This window comes from Canis lupus, chromosome 20, assembly GCF_048164855.1.
Source record: "Canis lupus baileyi chromosome 20, mCanLup2.hap1, whole genome shotgun sequence".
Classification (NCBI taxonomy): domain Eukaryota; kingdom Metazoa; phylum Chordata; class Mammalia; order Carnivora; family Canidae; genus Canis; species Canis lupus.
This window is the reverse complement of record NC_132857.1, coordinates 13,593,261-13,610,521: the sequence shown is the minus strand read 5'-3', so window position 1 is coordinate 13,610,521 and position 17,261 is coordinate 13,593,261. Positions and strand designations below refer to the sequence as shown.

The window sequence follows — 17,261 nt, the reverse complement described above, 5'->3', positions numbered from 1 at the left end:
TTTATCTATTGCTCCATTTTACAGAGCTACTAAAGGAAGTATTTAAGGAGAAGCCAGGAATTTTTTTGCCTTACAAAATGAGGCAAAAGACCCTTCACTTTATTTTGCTGAGTGCACATACAAGAAATCTTAATGATATTAGTAATTAATAGAAAATAGTATATTGAGTTTCGTTGCCCAACTCTGAAATGGGGCTACTTTCTAACATAGGAACTTTCTTAGAGTTCATTACCAAGAATGAAAAAATTTTAAATCTAATGAAATGGCAGGGGAGACAGAATGTCAATACTAAGGTGAAATGAACCTTTAAATACAGAATTATCAATAAATGTATTATTGATTTGGGGAGACTAGTCATAGATACAGTCATTTATTTATGAAACCACTTACTTTTTGTAAATGATTTATTGCAGGAGTAGTGAGGAAGGACTATGTTTCATTTCAAGATGCTGGATGCAAAGAGATGAAATAATTGTCCAAAAGACCCTTTCACCAACTACATTTCCTTTATTTAATTACTTTTAATTCCATAGCATTCTTTATTATATCATGTACCAAGTGACATCTTAAAATTTCTCAGTTGAAAGATGCCATCTGTAAACTATTGTTAATATGGAATCATTTACTGAGCCCCTGGGACTTTTAGCTGGAGAACATTTTCCCCCACACCTCAAGTTGACTTGTCTTCACAACAAGATTTACTGGTTTCATATGGCAAAGAGGAATGTCGGTGCTGTGCTTCCCCCATTCCTCAGTGCAATAGCATCTTGCTAGCACCAATCCCGGGACCCTCTTGTCTTTGGAGGAGAGGGATTCATCCTGGCAGAGGATTTTCCTGTCAACACTTGGGCAGACAGTGTGGATTACAGGGCCCAGGGTGCATGTGCTCTGCTCTTGTTGTGATTACTTAGTACTCAGGCAGCGCGCTCATTCACACGCTCCTGGGTTTTAGCCTTGGCAGGTCTTCTTTTGACATAATTCATTTAAATGTAATTCATAAAAGGAAAGGAAGAGGCTGCTGAATTTGAAACAGACTTCGCCTAGTCCTTCTGCATTTGAAAAGTGTTCTTGCAATTCATTTTTAACGGTTTAAATTAACACAGTTAAAGCTTTGTAAAGCCTGGTTTTATAGGGAGGGAAACTGAGGCACCTAAGGAGTTTTGTGTATCAGCGATCCATTTGTTGTAGAAATGAGGAAGATAATTATCTACCTCTGTGTTTCCCTCCCCAAGGATCAAATAAAAAATGGAAATTAAAACGTGCTTTGAATATGACCATTTATAATTATAAATTATAATTATTATAATTATTATTATTGTTATTATTATATTAATAATAATAATTATTATTAGGGGTGAGTATGGGCCTTGAGAGGAGAGAAATCACATTTGATGTCATTGGGCTAATGATTTGAGGAACGGCGATTCTAGTCAGTTGTGACTCATGTCATATGACACTAATGGGACAGTATTCCCTGATTCCTTTGCCTTCTATGGAGAGACAAAGTAGATCATACTTCAGCAAAAACCAGGCCGATAGGATCATCTTCAGAGATCTCCCACCATTGCTGGTCTGTGTTCAGGAGGCGGTGGGTGGGAGGAGGAGGTAGACTGTATTGGGAATAATTTTCTCTTGTTCTGACCTTCTCTGTGGCAAAGGTCAGCAGCAGCAGGGAGTGGCTGTTAATCTAAAGGCTCCTGTTTATTTTCTTTACCACGCTAATTTACACTAAAGAAGACAGCTTGGCATTCACTTGCTCCTAATAGAGGCATTCTGCATTCAGGTGGTGGTATTTAGCAGCGGGTTCTGCTGTTTCTTCATCCTGGTGGTACATTGGTATTGCTACTCACAGAGTTAAATTGTAGTAGGGAAATACAAAAAGAAAGCTCAAAGATGCTGTCTTGTATGGAACATAATGCACAGTTATAACAAACAGAGCTTGATAAAATACCAGCAGCAGGGAGCACAGTTATTTATTGCTTCAAGGGAAAATCAAGCAAAATAGCTACAAATTGTTTAAAGTATGTTCTTCCCTCCGCCCTCCCCATCCTTCTTGAGCTTCAATCTCTTTGGCTATGAAACAGAAAAGACCTTTGTTATTTTCTAAGCCAAGATCTGCCTTCCTTGGTGTGCAGTGCCTGTCTTGGCTTCATGTGAAGGAACCAGCTTAAAGCAAACTCTAAGAGCAATTACCTCAGAACCATTACAAATCATGTGCAAAGCCAAGTGTGCACCTCCTGGTGGATATACCTCTGGGAGTCTTGGCGTGGGAGCCATGGCTTGGGAGCTAGCTCATTATAAAGTCATATCACAGTCCTGCTTTCCACTGTGCCTTAGAGCATCACCCAAGATCCTGGGGATGCCATACTCTTATTTCATGGAAAATATCAGAGAGTTACATGAGTTGAGTATTTAGTCAAGGGTAAAAACCTTTGGAAAAGAATGCCAGGCTGTGTGGTGGAGAACCTCTAATTTCTGTCTTCCCCCAAATCCTGTAGTGGATTTCCACCATTTCTGATTCAAACTGCATCATTGCATCATTATGAGACAGTGACAAGCTTACAAAGAGGCACGACCCCCTGGCAGAGAGCTATGCCTCTTATGGATCATCTAGAAATATTCCATGCTTCACTGGCATGGCTGACTTCAAAGATCTGTAGTAACTAAGAGGAAGATTGCTTCTACTAGGCTGAAGGTGTGATCATAAATGTCATCAGAATATGTGGAAATGCCCATGTTCAATTCAGTGGATGACCACAGTTTATCATTGAAACATGTGTTACTTTGGTAATGTGTTCTACAATCTTCACTTTGTTCTTCTCATAAGCGTATAAGGTCAATTAGAGGATAATTATTGGAAATAAAGAATAGAGTGAGATCTAGTTAATGATAGGGACTGGCAATGTATGGGGGATTAGTAAAAATAATTGAACATAAATGTATATGCCTACAGGCTTCTGGGGATTATATTAGTAAACATAGCATGCTGCTGATATTACATATTTGCAATTAATCCTCAAATAAATGTTAAGAAGTAAAAAAGCAAAGGCGTAGAAGTACTACTCCAAGTCCAATTTAGGCTCCAGCTGCTATGAAATATTCTGGGTTAGAACCATCAAACCGAACTAAGAAGTGTGGACAAACCTTTGAGGTGCAGATGCTGCTATTTAACAAAATCAGTCATGCAAAACATTGGTTTGTTTAGCTTTCTTAAGTAGAAACAGGATAAAATATTTTACAGAAATGAATGAGTAAGAATGTGGTGATAACCCTTATCAAAACATCGAGAATGATTGCCTAAATTAACACAGCTAGTGAATGGCAGAGGAGCGAAGGCAAGTGCAGAAATGGAGTATTACTTAGCTAAAACCAGTTAGGATATTTCTGAACATTTTTTCCACATGAATTAATTGGTTGGCTATCTTACCAATCTGGACAACTATGCTTTGGTATCAGCTAGGAATATAATATCTTTTTATGGTATATATACATATATTTTTTTCAATTCTAGATTATTGATGTGTGTTTGGTTAATGGGGTCCATTCTGTTATTATATAAATTGTTCACAGATTATTATTTCATTAGCTCTGCAAGGATTGATTGACTATATCCTTGGGATTTCTGGGGTTACAAAAATGGTTAAGACTTGGTTCTTGTTCTCAAGAGATTATAGCTTAGTAGAGATACAAGGAAAGGGGCTTATAAATAATGAATATTTCAAAGAAGTGCATAATGAGTGCCAAAAGTTACATCCACTATGCTTTGGGCAACTCCATTTAAAACTGGAAGCTGTGGACTGGATTCTCAGCCACGTGCCACTGGTTTGACCTTATAAGGTTACATAACTTTTCTCAGGTAAATAGTAGAATGGATATCATAATATTTTTGAGAGTATCAAATATATAAAATACATGAAAAGGTGCTTTTGTAATGTACCTTGCTACATTCTGGACTGCAGGTAGGATTCAGATGAGGGTGATGCTGCATCTGGTTGAGGGATTTTACTAAGAGAAGTATTTAATCAGCAACCTTGAATGGATGGTTAGGTTTCAAAAGCTGGATGTAGGGTGGGGATATTTCAATTAAAAGGGACAAAGCTATGAAAGCATAAAAGAATGAGACTTTAAAAAAACTACTATAGTAAAATAACATAAATTTACTGTTTTAACCATTTAAATGTACTGTTCAGTGGCATTAATACATTCTCATTGTATAGCCATCATTACCTCTAACTCTTTTTTTCAGCCATCTTTTTCATCTTGCAAAACTGAAGTGCTGTACTCATCGAATAGTAACTCCGTGTTGGAGGAGGTCATCAAGAGAAAATGAGTGCTGGTTGGCTCCAAGCTGGACCCAGGCTTCTTACCCCTTCCCCTGTCCTTGGAATATACATCTACCCATCACTCCCACTGTGGGAACTATTTTCAAGGGCTAAGCTTTGAGAGAGCGATGTTTTGTTGAGGCCATCTGGTTGTATACATGACCAAACCCCGTTAACGCCTCCATATAAACTTTTAGGATTCTGACAGGTGAGTGCAGAGATCTACTAATCTCATGGCTGCTCAAAAGAAGTTTCAAAGAGATGCACAAATTCTCTCTTTGCCTTTCATGTAAGGGGGCCAGTTTCATATTTCACCCAGAAAATTCCTGAAGTTGTAAGACAACTTTCCTCATTCCCTCTAATTCCTGGCAACCACTCTTCTGCTTTCTGTTTCTATGAATTTGACTACATACCTCAAATAAGTAGAATCATATAGTATTTGTCCTTTTGTGACAGGCTTATTCCAGTTCTCTTAATGTTTTCAAGGTTCATTCACGTTGTACCATCTGTCAGAATTTCCTTCCTTTTTAAGGCTGATGAATATTCCATTGCATGTATGTACCATGTTTATCTGTTGATGAGCACTTGGGTTGCTTGCTCTGTTTGCCTATTGCTAATAATGCTGCTATGAACATGGGTGTACAAATCTTTCTCAGAGACGCTGCTTTAAATTCTTTTGTGTATATATCTAGAAGTGAAATTGTTGGATTATATGGTACTTCTGTTTAAATGTTTGAGGGACCACGCTGTTTTCCACAGAAACTGCACCATTTTACATTTTCACCAGCAGTGCACAAGAGGTCCAACTTGTTCACATCCTCAAGAACACTTGTTATCTTCTGTTTTTTTTTTTCTCTTTGATAACAGCCATCCTAATGGGTGTGAAGTACTATTCAACTGTAGTTCTGATTTGCATTTCCTTAATTGTTAGTAATGTTGAACCTCTTTTCAAGTGCTTATCAGCTTTTTATATATCTTCTTTGAAGAAATGGGTTCAAGTCTTTTGTCCTTTTTTTTGACCAGTTTTGTTTTTTGAGTTGGAAGAGTTCTTTATACATTATGGATATAAGCCCTTACCAGATATATAATTTGCAAATATTTCTCCCATCTTATAAGTTGCATTTTACTCTGTTGATAGTGTCCTTTAATTCACAAACTTTTAAAATTTTGATGTAATCCAATTATCTATTTTTCTTTTGTTGCCTGTGCTTTTAAGGTCATATAAAAAAATAATCATTCCTAACTATATCATCATGAAGTTTTTTTTCCTCCTAATAACGTTAGCTCTTAACATTTAAATCTTTGTGTCATTATGATTTAATTTTTGTATATGATGTAAGGTAAAGATCCAACTTCACTTCTTTGCATGTGAGCATCCAGTTTTTGCAACATTATTGTTGAAAAGACCATTCTTTCCCTAATGAATGAAATGTTTTTCAAGAAGGGAACATGTGTGTGGTAGTTAAGGATTAGTCAACAAGAGTTTGTGGTCATATTCTAGACTGAATGTAGGGCTCAATAGTTTGTGGACTTAATTTAGTAGAGACTAAAGTGTCACTGCTTAGGGCTGAAGTTTAGGAAAACAAATCTGTTGGCTAGTGCAGAATGGGTTAGAGTGAGAGGGAGTGTGCAGTATGTGTTTGGAAGCAAAAGAAAATATTCCAGAAATGTTTATTTTTCTTTGTTAATACTCATACCTGGTATAGAAACTGTCAGAAATGTTATTGACAGATACTTTCACATTTTTATGATCTATAAAGCACTGTTAATTAATTTTGCACTTTGAATTGTTTTTCTTATCAAAGATTTGATGGCTCATCATTTAGAACTTGAAACGTAACAGAGCGGCATGAAGAAAAAAAATGCCAATCACCATTAATCCCACAATCCAGATGTTACTGCTGCTAACATTGGCTGCCCACAAGTCTACTTTTATAAACATATGCATTTTACATACCTAAGAATAATATTGAATATGAAGTTTTCCATTTTTTATTTCACTTGGCTTGTTCTGTGAGCACTTTTCCTTGCCATTTTAATGGGTTTTAAGTGTGTTTAGGTAATAGGTATTGCAAAGGAAGGCAGAAGAACTGGTTTTAATCTTGGTAACGGCACAGACTTGCTCTGTAACCTTTACCCAGATGTTCACCCAATCACAATCTCACTTTGGCTGCCTGCAAAATTGGATAATACCGGCTACCTATTCCCTGAGGGTGTGATGAAGAGCAATGAGGTAATGCTTTAGAAATGCTTTTTCTTCCCTGCAAGAAAGGTGCTATGCATGTACAGATTATTATATCACATTGGGCCCTTGCTGAGCTAATGGGGGACCGAGGGCAGAACCACTTTCTCCCCTTTCTACCATCAGCGCCTGCATCCTATCTCAGTGAGCTTATGGGCCTGCTCTCTATATGGAGGGCTTATCACATAAACACACAGCTGCATTGTGTTTCTGCAGCTACCGAAAATATTTATGGCTTTGAAAGCAGTCATTCCCGATGATTTGATTAGCGTATTACAAACATACAGACAATATCAGGGGCATCCACCAGCATCTCAGTATTCCGACTTCATGTATTCCTCTAGTAATAGTTATCATTGTTCTTCAACTCTGAGGTGGCTGCTGCCTCTGCTGACAGTGTTCCCAGCTGTGCGAATAAGTGTGACTATGCAACCTACTGTCCTTGCCACACTCCCTAACTGTGTCATTTGTCTGCTCATTGCAGGGCCAGCATGTGTTAACGTATCTTCCTTTTTCTACATAATGGAGTGGGCAAGGTGACTGTTTCGTGCTTTTCTTCTGATTACAGAATTCTGGAGTTATCTATCACATTTGCCCACAAACCCTGCCCATAATGAGTGATATGACTCTCATGTATTCATGGAGCAAATATCTTTGGAGAAGTTGACTATATTATTCATTTCATGAGGCCAGGGTTTTTGTGTTCTCTGCAAGCTTCTTTCCACCCTGAATCCACACGCTGCTCAGTTTTCCACAGATGGTAACTGAATGATTTCTCTGTAGTCTTCATGAAATTAAAAGACAGTAGATAGCGTGACCTTCTTCTAACAGCTTCTTACATTGAATACATACAGTTGACACCATCTTTGGGATCACTTTAAATAGCACTTTAAACAGCCATCCTTTAAACCACCCATGGCGTAGGAATCAAGTACGTGCATTTTAAAGATGAGAGCACATAGGTTTGATGTACCTAAGTCTTGCCCTGTGTAAGTGGCCGAATTTGGATGCTAACCCAGGATTCCCTACTTGGCCCAGCTCGCCACTCACTGCAGCGAGAGAAGAGGAAAATGATTTTCCAAGTGGAGCAATATGAAATCAGAAATAAAAATAAGCCATTTAGGATGGCTGTATTTTAATCCAGCACTTTTGTTTTTAGTTTGTGTGATGCTAGTCAGCAGAGACTAACCTTCTCGGCTTATATATTGTACAGAATCTGAAATAGCTCTCTGGACAGTCAGAAAGGCTTGAGGTCTTATTCTGTTCTCCAAATCAAACAGTGAACTGTTTGTTTTGCCACAAAGGCCTTTAAATATCCCACCCATATGGACAAAGCCTCCAGCATCTCGAGAAATCTGCCCGAGTATTGGGAATATTTGAAAGAGCATTTCTGAATAGTAGCCTTTATTTTTGTTATACTACATCTGTGCATTTTGAAATTTATTCCCAGCCCAGTTTTATTAATCCTAATTCCTCTTATATGAGGAAGGGAGTGCATCTTTTATCTCCATTTCACAGATTTACAGACTGAGTGACAGGCTGTGTTGAGAGAGGCTTTTCGGCTTTCTGACTTATAGAATCTAATTATGAGAGCAGAGATCCTCTTATGCTCTTCTGCTCCATGCTATTTCCAATTTGCTTTCTCTTCTGGAGAGGGCATTTTCATCCTTTATTTTTGGATAATAGTTTCAAGTTTTATTTGCACCACCAAACCTGTAAATTCTTTTGTTCTGTAGAAGGCCTGGTCAGGGTGACATCTCTCTCTCTCTTTCTCTGAAGTGGGGGAGTGGGGGTGGGAGATAATAGAAAGACCTGCACTAAAATGAATCATATTCTTTGCTTTTAATTCTGCTTAGTTTATTATATGCTGAGGGCTTAGATTTAGATTTAAAAGAACTGGCAATAATATCTGTGATAGTATCATTTACAATTGGTAATACAATGCCTAACTTATTTATATCTCCTAGTACTGCTTTATAAACACATAAATATAGATAAGCCAATCTTAGAAGATTAATTGGAAATCAGAAAATATATTCACCAAGTTTTTTTTTTTTTTTAACTATGTTCAGGGAAACTAAGAATGACTTTTTATTTTCCGTGTACAGGCAATTAATGTTACAAACTGGTTCTTGGTGGCCACTTTAGAATGTATTTTTTGTCTATGTTTTCCTTAAAATGAAATAAAGGATAATCATAACAGGAACTATGTGATCTGCTTAAAGACTTAACCAACAGAGAGGCCCTATCTGCTAGTTCTGTGCCTTGTTCAGTAAATGCATGCTGAAGGGATGAATAAACGAGTGAATGAGCATATAAACTGTGTTAGACAAAGAAAGTTAATAGAAATAAACTGGACATTGGAAGGCAATTCATGTGATACTTGTTAGGAGATCAATAGGGACAGCCACCAAGACTCTATTAACTGACCTAAGCAAAGTGAAGTGGGAAAAGTTATAAACTAGGAAGTGACATTTAAGAGTCAGTTTCCAGTGAGGGAAAATAATCTAGAGAAATGGCAAGGGCATTGAGCCTAACAGGCCAGGTACAACTCTCCTAGATTCATTTATCTAAACAACAAATATGTATTGACTGTCTGTCCTGTGCCAGGCACAGTGCTAGGGCTGAGGCTACAAAAGTCAATCCAGTTATGGCTTCTGTCTTAAGCACAATTCAAATGGACAAGACTGGATGGAAATCCAATGATATCAATGTAAGATTATTATGTTATTTATTAATATCATTTAGAAATCTATAAGATTTGTCAAAATACATAAAAAGGGAGTGATCATTTTTGTTTGGTAGAATTACTGGAAGTTTTATAGAGAAAGGAACAGTAAAAGGTTTAGTTTTGTGTAGGAATAGCACCTGAGGGAGGTATTCAAAAGCATGGAATACTGGGGGTGGGGGTGGGGGGGGTGAGTGTCTCCTTGGATTAGAAGTAGAGGCTATGTTGTGTGCATGGCTGTATCAATAAAAGGATTTTAATGTGTCTTCCAGGCTTCTGGCTTTTTTAAAAAAAGATTTTATTTATTCATGAGAGACACAAAGAGAGGCTTTGTGTAACACTTAAAGTGGGAGAAGTGGGCTCCCAAGGGGAGCCCATTGGGGGACTTGATCCTGGGGCCCTGGGATCGTGACCTGAGCCAAAGGCAGATGTTCAACCATGGAGCCACCCAGGTGCCCAGCCTTCTGGCTTTATAGTAGTCAAAAATTATTTCTGGCCTCAAGGGACTTATTAAATCCTTCATTAATTTGCAAAATATTATTAAGTATTTGCTATTCATCAGGCTCTATTCTAGGTGCTGGTGATATAGTGGTAAGCAACACAGAAAAAGGCCCTATTCTTATAGAGCTTATATAGAAAGGAAAATAGATCACAAGTAAAGGAACAACAAAGAAACAGACAACGTCAGATAATGATAATTACTATGAAGCGTAGAAGTGACTGGTGTGGGTTATACATGAAAATCATGGAAGGTCTCTACAGAAATTGGTATTTGAGCAATATTATGTGGCACAGGAGACTGGATATATATATAAGTAACCACAGAAAGAGATAGTATGTGGTAAATACTGAAAAGGACACAATATAATTTAAAGGAAAAATGAGCATTTATTGAATATATTCATATGTAAGACAACACTTGCCATATCCCTAAAAGGCATCATCTGTACCAAGTTATAGTTGAAAGAACTGAGAATCAGCGAAGTGAGGTAACTTTTCTTTTTTCTTTTTGTAAAAATTGTATTTACTTATTAAAGAGACAGCGAGAGAGAGTAAAAGAGAGTGAGAGAGGAAAGGCAGATGGAAAAGGAGGGGCAGACTCTCTACTGAGCAGGGGCCGGACATGGGGCTCAATCCCAGGACCCTGGGGTCATTACTTGAGCCGAAGGCAGACCCCTTAACCAACTGAGCCATCCAGGTGCCCCAGGTAACTCTTTTAATGGCACATAGCCTGGCTTCAGACTCAGATTTGTCTGAATCCATAGCCTGTGCTCTGTCCCACCCAAAGGACTTCTTCTTATGGAAACTTGGAGGATTTCTCAATAGAGGAAGGTGGAGATATACTTGAAAGGATGGGTGGGAATTTGATATGTGAAAATGAGAAAATAAATGGGAATGGAACACCCAAAGCAAAAAGAAGCAGATGGAGAAAATGTAGTGTTTGTCTAAAAGTAAGTTGGTTGAAGCCCAAGCTAAGAGTGGACTCACTGGGAGAAAGAAGCCTCGAAGGAGGATCAGATTTCAGAACAGAACAGAAATGGGGATAAATGTGCAGGGCCTGGAGAGCCCTGCCAAAGAGTGTTTTTTATTTAGCAGGCGATGGGGAGTCACAAAAGGTGTTCCTCATGAGGGAGCTGCTTAGCTGTAGAACAGCCTTTTGGGGGGCTCTTATAATTCTGTTTCTCTGAATATTTTAATAACTCACCAGACTGAGCGGGTTATTATCAGTGGGAATTATCCACACTTACTCACTCTATGATTAAATCTAGCATTAACCTGATGCAATGTGATATCAGGTTAAGGTATTTGGACATAGCTTTGCATAAAAAATTTCAAGTGTGCCAGTTCTCAATTGATTCCTTGAGAAACAGCATTGTCCCAGATGTCACATTGTTAGATGGATGTAGTATATTGGATGAACTCCATCTAGCTGATCCAGTCTCCAACAAATTGACGAGATGCTGACAGGATGAGGAGGTAGAGGCTAGAAGTGCTGGCATTACAGTAAGCAGTCAGGGAGATGTTATTCACAAGAGAAGAAAGAGCACAACTAAATTCACCTTTGCTCCCAGTTGGAGAGCAGATTACATTCTTTACAGCAATGTGATGACTCAAACCACCTGCAGTGGAGGGAAAATAGGCCAGGGTGAATTCTTTAAGGAAGAACTCAATGGTATCATAAGAAACCGATATATGCCAACATGGTGCCATGCAGGGTCAGACTCCTAGAGCGTCCTTCAGGCATTTTTGGTGGCCTATTATGTAATATGCCCTTCTTGTGCTTTCTATCTATATTTTCTCCACTTGTGTATTGTACATCCCAGTCTTTGTGTATCAAGCTGCTGTATGCCAAAGGCGACAGCTAAAATGTGTTTGAAAATCATCTTTCAGTTATATTTTTCATTCAGAGACATGGTTTCACAATAAATCCCAATGCAGGGGTTCAATCTATGAATGGGCTCTGGAGAGAGGTCTGTGTACTCTTGAACTTGTTTGCAGATTTTTGTATTTAGATGCATATTCAGGGACACAGTCATGAAACAGAAAGATTCTGTTACCTTTTTAAAGTCAGACCCTTTACTTTTCTTGGAATTTCCCTCCCTCCATCTCTGCCTCTCTCTCTTCCTCCCCCTCTCTCTTCCTCCCCCTCTCTCTTCCTCCCCCTCTCTCTTCCTCCCTCCCTCCCTCCCTTCTTTCCTTCCTTCCTTCCTTCCTTCCTTCCTTCCTTCCTTCCTTCCTTCCTTCCTTCCTTCCTTCCTTCCTTCCTTCTTCCTTCCTTCCTTCCTTCCTTCCTTCCTTCCTTCCTTCCTTCCTTCCTTCCTCCTTCTCTTTTCTTCCCTTTGACTTGCAAATCAACTTGGTAATTATTTTCTAGCCAACTTCTCAATCTTCTGTATTTCATCTTCCATGGATGTCTGTAGCTCTCCTTTTTCCCCCACGTGGCACAGAGCAGAAAGATTGGGAGCCAATGGTGAGGGGAGAATGGGAAGAAATGAGAGTAAGTGAGAGTTACAGAAGTTAGTTGTGGGTTATATTTGGGCACCAAAATAGTTGCTATCATTTCTTTTCTTCTACACTTCTCATTCTTACCTTTTATTGGTAACAGTAATTGTAACCTTTACAGAGCAAAACTAAAAGGTAAATGGTAATAAAAAGAGATTGTGAAAGCCTAAATACTGCTCCATACAGAATTAAAGGATGGAGGGACATGAAATACTAGATTTATTATTTAGGGTTTGAAATGAAAGCTTTCTTATTGACATAAAGGTTAGGATTTCAAGTGGCTCAAAGAAATCATGTTTGAAACAGATCTGAAGCAACTAATGAATAGAAGACAGAAACTGAGTATAATGATGAAAAATCTGGGAAAATATAACTCTAGTTATTTGGATGTAAACAATATCAGAATATGTGTTACTCTTTTTTAAAGATTTTACTTATTTATTTTATTCATTTATTTGAGACAGAGAGAGAACAAGTAGGGAGAGAAAGAGCGACAAGCAGACTCCACGATGAGCATGAAACTCAAAGTGGGGCTCAACCTCATGGCGCCGAGATCATGACCTGAGTTGAAACCAAGAATTGGATGCTAAAGCAACTGAGCCACCCAGACACCTCACAATATATGTTACTCTTACAAAATATACATTGAAGCATGTGTGTGGCTCAGTCAGTTAAGCGTCCAACTCTTGGTTTTGGCTCAGGTCAAGATCTCCAGGTCATGAAATCGAGCCCTGTGTGGATTCCATGCTCAGTGCAGAATCTGCTTAAGATTCTATCTTCCACTCCCTTTGCCCTCCCCACTGCTCTTTCTCTCTCTCAAAAAATTTTTTTTCTCAATATACATAAAGTAAAATTCCTCTGGAATTGTGCTCTGATTTCATGGGCTATCAGGAATTGCAATGTCTTTTTCTATTGGCAAGGACATTAATATTATAAACTTGAAAGTTGATATTATTTGTATATTAAATTAGAATTACTACAAATGAAAAAAAAGGTAAACTAGTTAGGATTGAACAGACATAGTTTTGCATCTGGCTTTGATAGTTCCTATTGCTGTGCTATGGACTACTTACTGAAGCTCTATGGTCTTAATTTCTTTTATGTGAAATAGGAATAATAACATCTAATCCATAAAGTTAGTGTGAAATTGAAATTGGATGATTTGTACTCAGTATATGATAGATGTTCAATAAATGTTTGCTCATATTATAAAGACAGCACAAAGCAAACAGATGCAAACATTTTAAAATTAATAAAGTAAACCATTTTTTGGTATAATTTGGTATTTTTCTCAATAATCCAGAATTTTGACCTTATCTTTGGGTTTTGACACTAATTATGTACAATGCTACAATGCTTGATGATGTTTCCTTTCCAACCCAGCAAGTAAGTGATTTTAGATTCAGTGCTGATAGCTGTTGCTATTTTTTTTTTTTTTTAATTTACCCGTTGTTCAACTACCAAAGAGGGAATAGTCAAAGGGAAGTGAATCACAACCCCTAAGTGTCTACTCTCTGGTCCCTGTTTTCTAGCTACACTCACTCTCCTGCCTACCACATGGTACAAGTTAAAAAAATATTTGTTGTCATTATTATTACTGTCATTACTCTGCTCTTCTATACAGCAAAAGCAGGAAGATGAGAAGTATCTAAGTAATGGTATGGAGCTCTTGGAAGGGTTGAAAGCCCTATGTCTGCTCTTCCTCTAATTAGAATGAAGTGTTTCTCCTGACATCCAAATGAGGGAGTGAAGCTACCCCTCCCTTTTCTTCCTCTGATGTGGGTTATTTTTTATGCGGTGCATTGTTCACTCATTAAACACTTCACACTTGGTTCCCCTTAGCTGGACCCCTACACATACTTTAAAAGAAAGCATTAGATAATAGCTTCTATTAAAACTGCTTCAATCATACTTTTCTTAAAGGGCTATTCTCCATTAAACAGAACCAAATATTTTGAGCAGTAATTTAAATATGATTTTTAATAGAGATTTTAACTTTCTTATTAGTAGCTAAAGAATATGTGCAATTTTAGATACCCAAACACCTCAGGAATTACTGTAAGACAATTCTGATAATGAGACAGTTCTGAAGAAACAGCTCCTCAAATAAGAGGGATTCCAATAGACATGTACAGGGCCGGTGCACATGTCAATCACAGCCATCAGTATCAGAGGCTGGATGATACAAGTTCTTCCATCCTTTCCCCTCCTACCTCCTGTTGATTTCATTTTTCTTGACACCTTTGACTCTTCTTTAATTGACTGAATCTTGCTCTGTGAAAATAAAAACATTCAAGTTTGCCATCTACTTCTTAGTTGAGACTTTTTTTCTTTCAGCTTTTGTTTATAATTGTATATTTGAGAAAGAAATCTTTTCTTCCATTATACTTTCTGTCAGTAGAAATATCTTCCATGGTGTTGCATGTTAATTGTATACATAGTAGTAACTTTTTCATTTTGAGGAGTTACTAGAGCTTGCCTGACTCAACACTCCAAACTTCTTTATGGTTTGTCTTATTTTTTTTCAAGGGTATAGTTGTAGTATCCCCCAATACTACCAATATTTTCTGTCATTTGTCCCTTTGCATGGAATTATATCCATTGCTATGAGTGTTCTGTTACCAAATATTTGGGAATAAACTATTTAAAAATAAAAGTTCTACATTGAACTCTTGGGGAAAACAATTTGATTACCATGGCCCATCAAAGGTTCAGTTTATTTTTCTTGTGTATTTACCTTTAGATTAGCTTTACTTAGACTTTCCTATAATTGAATAGCAGAAAGCACTTGTCAGCTCGTAATTCTAGCTTACTAAGTCATTGTTAGTTTTATTGTTTTCCTACCTTGTATTGGCGAAATTTCTCTACTTTGTATCATCAGCACATTTCATTACTTTACTGTATTTTCTTTCCTTTAGGTCAGCAAAGTAACTAAAACCAATACTAATGCTGATCTTTATGACATGCCACAAGTCACTTCCCTCCATTTGGCCCAGCTGCCACTTAAAAGCACCTTTGGCTTCAATATCCTATCCAGGTCATTATCCACTTCAGCAACTTGTTTCTCCTGGTTCACTGTATGTCTTCCCATAGTCCACATTGTTCAAAGGAGATCAGGCTTCCTTTTAAAGAGACTCTCATGTCTAGAATCACGGATTCTTTTTAAACTGAATAGAAGTACCTTTGAGAAAACAGTGATCATACAATAGCATGTTATGTCTCAAGGGGGAAAAAATATCAGTTATATACTTCAATAGGAAGATGATAACAACTGGACAAAATTCAGGAATGGGAGACAAATGACATACTATGTGGCATCCATTTAAACATTTATTTGTTTCATTGTATCTTTGTACTGGAATCCTCATTAAGATTGTGTTGTACAATATCAGTACAATAATAATGCATTGAAAACAGGGATGCCTGGGTGCCTCAGTCAGTTTAATGTCTATGACTATCGATTTCAGCTCAGGTCATGATCTGAGGGTTCTGAGATTGAGTTCTGTGTTGGGCTCATACACTGGATGTAGAACCTGCTTAAGGTTCTCTCTCTCCCTTTCCCTTTGACTCTTCCCCTTTATAAAAAACATAAATTAAAAAATGCATTGATAACATTATCTATAAAGAGAGATTTAGTGCCTACCATCCGAAAGTGAGAGAGAACTGCATTCCTCCCTTAAAAATGGGATTTCACAGGCCTTATCATAAGGTCTAAGACCAGATCTTAGAACCATGTCTAAAATCTTGGAAAACCATGACTATTTAATTTAGATCCAGAAGTTTTATAATTATAATTCTGAAGCTGACTCAAGAGCTCAATTAATTCTCTTACAGAATTAATCATAATTAATGAACAGAAACTTAAAGAAGTTGCTTAGATTATTACTTTTTTTCTACTTCTGTAAGTATTTCTGAAGAGTTACATAATAAAAAGCCCAAGTTTCCAGGGACTTCCCCATGATCCCCGTGTTACTGATAATATTGTGGGTATTCAATACTCTGTGCTCTAGATTTCATGACTTTTAAATTCAATTTATCATGATATTTTCAGTGTGATTTATGATATATAGAATGATATATAGAATCTGGCATTCTTCATTTTCCATAAAGAATGATGTCCATTGTGCAAAATTATTATAATGTCTATAAATTGCCACTTTGCTCTGATTTCATCAAAATCAAAGGGTTGGATGACTAATTGCTTCTATATTAAAAAAAATCACAGTAGTTGATGCAATTTCAGCCTGAAATTATTTAGCTGGCAGTTAATTTTGTAGCATGTGTACAATATTGGCTAAGTCAAATTCTTAGGTTAATTCTGAAGAAAAAGAGGACATCACATAGTTCCTGAAGGCAGTGAATTAGAAACACAGAAACAAAATAAGTGGCTGAGGATCAGAAGAGGGTGAAAAAGAAAGAAAGGTAATGTTTATATGACTTGTAGGCATATCACACTGTACTTCCTCCCTTTGGTTACACACAGGCTAGATTAGGGTCTGTCTACCTCTAATCATTTTAGCTGTTGTTTTAATGAACGTCAAATTAGCACAATCTCCTAAGATTTCAGTTAGGAAGATCTTCTGATGAGTCTTTTACCTTGTTTCCTTTCAATGCAGTTGGAATTATAATGAAGAAATTAAATCATTCTTCATAGACAATAGGAATACAGTCCCAAAAGCTTTTATGATTTGATGTCCTCTTGGCAACAGCATTAACTGAGTTTCAAATTAGTGTTTAATATTTTGGAAGATTGCCTTTTCAGGATAAAAAATAAGGTTCTGAAATAGCGATGTCCTTAACGTGAATACAGATCCCCATACCTTTGTATTACTCAGTAATTTATGACCCAATCAAATAGAAATACGCAGACACAGTAATACCTTTGTTTACAATTAAGAAAAAGCTGAAAGTTACTTTATTTTTACATTAAAAAATATTCACTGAGTGCTTGTTCTGTTGCAGGGAT

At 37.3% G+C, this 17,261-nt stretch overlaps 1 protein-coding gene and 1 long non-coding RNA gene across 2 annotated transcripts in view; one reads left to right on the top strand and one right to left on the bottom strand.

Moving 5' to 3' along the window:
- The window catches only part of C20H4orf33 (chromosome 20 C4orf33 homolog), a 312,784-nt gene that overhangs the window by 285,972 nt on the left and 9,551 nt on the right, over nucleotides 1-17,261 (top strand). Inside the window, exon 10 of the transcript XR_012012787.1 lies at nucleotides 4,247-4,530. The gene's annotated coding sequence lies outside the window, so the exon portion shown is untranslated. The remainder of the gene's footprint in view (nucleotides 1-4,246; nucleotides 4,531-17,261) is intronic.
- LOC140611673 (uncharacterized) overlaps nucleotides 14,286-17,261 on the bottom strand; it is a 34,730-nt gene continuing 31,754 nt past the window's right edge. The window contains exon 4 of the long non-coding RNA XR_012012791.1: nucleotides 14,286-14,569. This is a non-coding gene — a long non-coding RNA (uncharacterized lncRNA). The remainder of the gene's footprint in view (nucleotides 14,570-17,261) is intronic.